This window comes from Gossypium arboreum, chromosome 1 (assembly GCF_025698485.1).
Source record: "Gossypium arboreum isolate Shixiya-1 chromosome 1, ASM2569848v2, whole genome shotgun sequence".
NCBI lineage: Eukaryota > Viridiplantae > Streptophyta > Magnoliopsida > Malvales > Malvaceae > Gossypium > Gossypium arboreum.
This window is the reverse complement of record NC_069070.1, coordinates 2,076,501-2,082,500: the sequence shown is the minus strand read 5'-3', so window position 1 is coordinate 2,082,500 and position 6,000 is coordinate 2,076,501.

Here is a 6,000-nt window from a genome sequence, read left to right as displayed (position 1 = left end):
TGTGAGATAAGAGAGCATGTGCATTTCTCAAATGCATGACAAAGAATTCTAGATGCTAATATTTACAAAGTTATTCTTTGTTCACAAAATTATAAGTTATAATGTTTGGCTAAACGTGAAGAATACAAAGATTGGCACCCCAAAAAAGAAGAAAAAGAAACACCCCTTGTTGGAGATTTTCACTACCAGGATACCATTGGTATAGCTACATACCTGTTCTAGAAGATAAACTAAGATGGAGGCACCCAGATATTCTATCTTCTTCATATTAGCTTAGCAGACTCCTTAGATCCTTACTAAAACTTGAACATGATAATATATGAGAGAGTGATATATATGTATATATATATATATATATATATATATAGGAAACTGCAGGCTATAGGCCTCCTATATGTTACAAATTTGAGCTGTATATTTGGACTTGAAAACTTGAAGGTGCTAGCCAGCTGGTTTTGAAATTTAACCAGCTTGGTTTAAATACCAAGAGGAAAGCAATCAAGCTTTTAAGATTATTATAGTAATAATGGATAATGGAAAATCCTTGGTTGTTATTCACTTGGGAGAACATTGAATCCCTTTTTTTTTTACTTGGTTTTAAGTCAAAAGCAGTGAAAGTCCCTTTAAAGCAATGGAAATACTTTGATGGGACATAATTATTGGGCGTGCTGTCATGGACTTCATAATGAAAAACTTGAAGATATATGCATATATATACTTAGGGTTTTATGTGAATATAAATTCATGGCTTCCCTCTCTTAAAATTTTTAGCCTCATTTTCTAAGGCCTGTTAAAGGTTATAGCAATTGCCAGACCATGCATGCATGCGCACATTGATATGTATGTGGGCTGAATTATTTAATTAGGGTTCATTAAAGAAATGTTTGTTTGCAGACTAAGTTCTTTCAACATCATTGACCATGTGAAAAGAAAAAAAAAAAAAAACTCCATGTGAGGGCACCGTTATTATTAGTGTGCTTCATTAGTTTCCCAAATCCCAAACCTCCACAGTTCCCGGAGTCCGGATTTGTACTTAAAATCCCTTTTTTAAACAATGTTTTAAAAGCCTCTAAGCACCTGCTCCTAGGCCTTAGCTTTGGTGCTTGACCAATGACCAGACTATATGCACTACACATATGAACAATATCTCCATGAAGTACTTTGCCCTTTTTTTTAATAACAAAAAATTAGATAATTTTATACATCACATCAGTAAAAATTTCATTTATTTTTCTTAGTTGACGAGAATGAATGAAAGAGTAACCAAATAGTAATACACGGCATGCCATATGTATCTCATAATGGACATGGTTTTTCTGTTAACACTTAAAATTAGAAATGGATAAAATTTTTAATAAAATGAATATTTTACTCTTTTAATCTAATCAACATGAACTAATTTATCTTTTTTTTAATAGATGAGACAAATTACAATCCAGCTCTTAATACAAAGACATCCGTAATATTTTTACCTAATAATATATTATGGAATGTACTGGATTTAAAAAAATGGGATGTATTTTTGGTCCTATGTGTACTTATACGTGCTTGTTGAATGCTTATATATATGTACTGAAATATGAGCACCTTGATAACTTTAGGTGATGAGATTTGGGTTCAATTTTTTTATACACCATGAAAGGTTTTTATCGAAAGCTGAAGCATACAATGAAAAGAAACAGAAAATGACAAGCTAAAATGGGGGACATACCCTGATTGGGAACCCTTGAGAGTTAGCCATAAAGGGGACAAGCAATACTTTGGGTCAATCATGGATGTTGAGCTCTACTTTGGGTACTGTCTGTTGTTCCACTAAAAAAGAAAGTAAAGTTGAAGCAACTTGATTGATTTCTTTTACTAATGGTGGTCAATACTTAAACATAGGAGCAAGAGACGGGCTTCACCTTCACTTTAGACACTCACAAAATCATATATGGCATTTAATTAAGGCCCCTTTAGAATGCCCTCCACCAACAAAATACTACTTACATCTTTCTTTTGAGTTGTTGAAAGATAATTAAAAAGAGTCATCTTGTGCTATTAGTCTCGGTAAATAACTTATGGATTTAATTAATGTAATTTAATTTGGTTATTTTATTTTTTGTATTTTTAATTTTAAAACTTGAAGAAATTGTAACAGTTAAATTAATTAAATTCTACTATTTTTAAAATTTTTATGTGATAAATATATTATTATTTGTGTAATGCTATGTCCGGTTGTTATTTTCACATATTATTCACAAAAAATCAGTTAATATATTTAAAGATTATCTTTATGTCAAGCTTGAAATTTTAAAATTCAAAAGTATAATAAGTTGAAGAAATGGATTAAGCCAGCAACTTTATGCTTCATATTGGACTAATATCAAAACTTAACTAAACAGATTTAAGTATTATTGATCAGTTGTTCTGTTTTCAAATTGTAGAGCTTTCAAAAAACATATATTACAAAGTCCTCTACTGACATGTCAAATTAGTATTTTTATTGTTAAATTGATTAATTTAATTTTTGAATTATTAAAAAGAATTAAATAAAAATAAAGTAGAATATAGTATTTACTATTTTAAGAATGGTATTTTTGAGGATACTTTAAAATAAAGTTGTTCCTATTTTAGTCACTTTAATTTTTTTATCAATTTAGTTATTTTAATTAAAATAATTACTCGAATTGGTCAATTCTATTAAAAAGTATGCTAATGTATAAACAAAATGTTGACGTGACATTTTTTTACTTTTAACTAAAGCTAAAGCTAAGACCTTTATATAATTAGTTCAAAATATTTTTTTTTTGGTTTATTTGTAACAAGGAGATTTTAATAGTGATATAATCAACACTTGAATCCTTTTTAAGAAAGTGAGTCCAACTACGGCGACTACAAACCATGACCATAACTCTACCTTTTCCGATGAGCCCACCAGTCACCCTACTGCCAAGGATGGAGATCAATTTATTGCACGCCTTTAAAACTTGCATTCAAAGGATCAGCAATGGGAGAACAAAAATAGCCCAAATGGTAGCGCCTAAGCTATTTGGCATATCGATAATGGAAGGAGTGTGCACATATGGGAGGATAGATGGGGGTGGTGATGACATTTACGACCGTCCTTATCTATTTTGGGTACATTGCTGAGGCACGCCACAGTGGGCCAGTTAATGCTAACGATTGCCGTTGAATGGGTTGAGGGACTTTTGCACAACACCTTTGTACTAGTGATGACGAGCGAATTCTTGATGTGCCTTTGATGCGAGCCGGGAGTGAGGATTCACTACTTTGGTGGAAGTCCCCCGCAAGGACTTATTCAACTAAAATGGACTATTCTTGGCTATTATTGCGCAGTTTGGGTTATCGGCCTCATAGATGCTTTTGGAAGGAGAAATGGAAGTTGCAGATATTGCTTAAAATTTAACTTTTTGCTTGGTGACTCAGTCATGATATCCTCCCCGCTGAGTCCAAGCTTTCTTCCTTTTGTGTTCTTCCAAATGCTACGTGTCAAAGATGTGGTCAAGGGATTGAATCGGCTCTACATGCTTTGTGAGAGTGTGCTTAATTTTGCTAAATTCTTGAATGAGATGGTGGAATAGGACCATTGAAATGGTTGAGAGAGAGGTTGAGCACTTGAAGTGAACAAAGTGCCCCAAGTTCCTTGGGGTTATGCCCATAGAATAGGTTTTCTGAAAAATCCATCGCTGTGAAAATGCTTAACAGTTGCATCATCTCCATATCCCTGCTTTTCAGTGTCACATTCACAGAATCGTTATAATCATAAGAGAGCTGTCACCTTGGTTGTCTCTCAATCTCAACCAGAACCGATGTGAGCTTGAAATTCCGAATTCAGGTACATCTGTCATACCTCTCAAATTTTTGAACAAGTTTTCTGGTAACAAGCCCGTGAAATTTGTTCATATGCAATTGCAGGAACATGAGAGACCGGTTAAGGTTCCCAAGACACTCTGGAATTGTTCCACCCAAGCTGTTTCTTGACAAATCAAGGACATGGACTAAAGGTGGTGGAACTAGAAGAGGCCTTTGAAGCAAGTTTGATCAAAGATCAATAGTTCTAAGATTCCTCCCTGGGAATTGAATTAAACTAGCCAAAAAGTTGTAGGAAAGTTCTAAATTGTTCAAATTTTCCCACCCTTCCGTTTCGCATTGAGATATTGCACCTTCAATTTTGTTGTTAGAAAGATAGAAACTCTACAATGACTCGGCTGTTCTCAAGAAATTAGGGAACTTTCTTGCATTACAAGAAGAGAAAAAAAAAAAAAGAAAAAAGGAAGCAAGCATGGGGAAGGTGTAATTACCATCACTATCACTGCCACTCAATGACAAAAATCTATTATTTGAAAGTTCAAGATAACCAAGTTTTTCTAGTTTCGCAAGCGTATTTGATTCCACTGTACCTCTCAGGTTATTCGATGAAAGATCAAGATAAGAAAGGTTTTCAAGTTCAAAGAAATAACCTGGTAGGACCATTAACGTCATTATTTTTAAGAACAAGGCTTTTGAGTACTGCATTACGAAGTTGAATCTGGTCATGCTCGATTGGACCAGTCAGTTTATTGTACCCAAGGTCCAAAATCTGCAGTGAGGGCAGGGTAAACAACCAAAAGGGTAATCCACCACTTATTTGAAGCCCACTGGTATGGTCTTGAAGGGGACCCTCTAGCCGATTGTATGCCAACAAGTTCTGTTAGGTTGAACATGGATATTGAAGTTGACCACTGAAATTGCATGCATCAAACTGCAGTGTAGTTAGTTTGTTTAGATTTCCAGATATGTCTAAGGAAGTTAGAAGTGTGAAATTGGCTAGGATGCAGGCAACGAACCCTTGAAACCATAATTTCCAAGGACCAATGAATTAAGGGGACTACTCCAATATGATACGGGGAAAGAATCTGTGATACCAAAATTTGAGCTTAAATCAAGATATTGGAGGTGGAAGGCGAAAAACCTCACGCGGAATCTCACCGGATATTCCACAAAATGCAGGACTTAAACTATTTAAATATGGCGAAAGATTTAGCAAAGAAATAGGTGTAACACTTGACATATTGACACTATCAAGGTGAAGGTCTCTTAACGAAGTTAAGTTACTTGAAAGCATGTTAAAGTCGTGGTTCTCAAATTCCATTAAGGATAATGTGAAACCAACTTCGTTAGGGAAGAGATTGCTGATGGGATAAAGCCAGAAAGGGGAGAATGAGAGAGATCAAGATTGGTCAAACTCACTAGCTGACTGAATGCGGATGAGATAGAACCAATGAAACCGGTGTGACCAAGGTTGAGTTATCGGAGTTCTTGCAAGAGAAAGAGGGTACTGTTTGAAGGAAAATAACCTTTTAAAGAGTTGGAAGTTAGATCCAACCATTGAAACTTCTGAAGGTGAAAGAGGCTACTGTTTTCAGGGAGATTTCCAACAAGACAACATGACCAGTCACCTTGTCGCAAGTGACTCCCTCCCATGAGCAACAGTCTAAGCTTTCCCTCCAAGAGTTGGTCCTTGGAGTTGGAAATTTAGTACAATAACCTAAAAGAGAAAAAGAAACTCAATGAACAATAGATTAGTTGAAAATGAAACAAGGCTAAGATGAGCAACCCATAGATGTGATATGATCAAATCATCTTATCCATGTTGCATTAGGGACCAAATATAATTACTAGTAAAAGACAAAAGACTAAACAGGCTAAGTTATGATGGGGAGATGAAATTGAGATGAGCTATGGCTAAATCAACTAGAAATTCGCACTTAAATATTTGTTTCAAGTCCATTGTAAGTCTATCTAAATTATTATTTTATGTTCCTTTCCATGCATGGCTGGATTTCAACAAAAACAATGTAATAATTATCTTCCTTTTAAATACCATTTTTCTCACTTAAATATTTAAAAAATTCTATCAAAATATATTTAAACCATCAATTTAGTCTCAATTTACTTTAAAAGTATTGCAATATCTAATAAGAAATGTACCACTTGTCTCATATTGATAGTTCAATA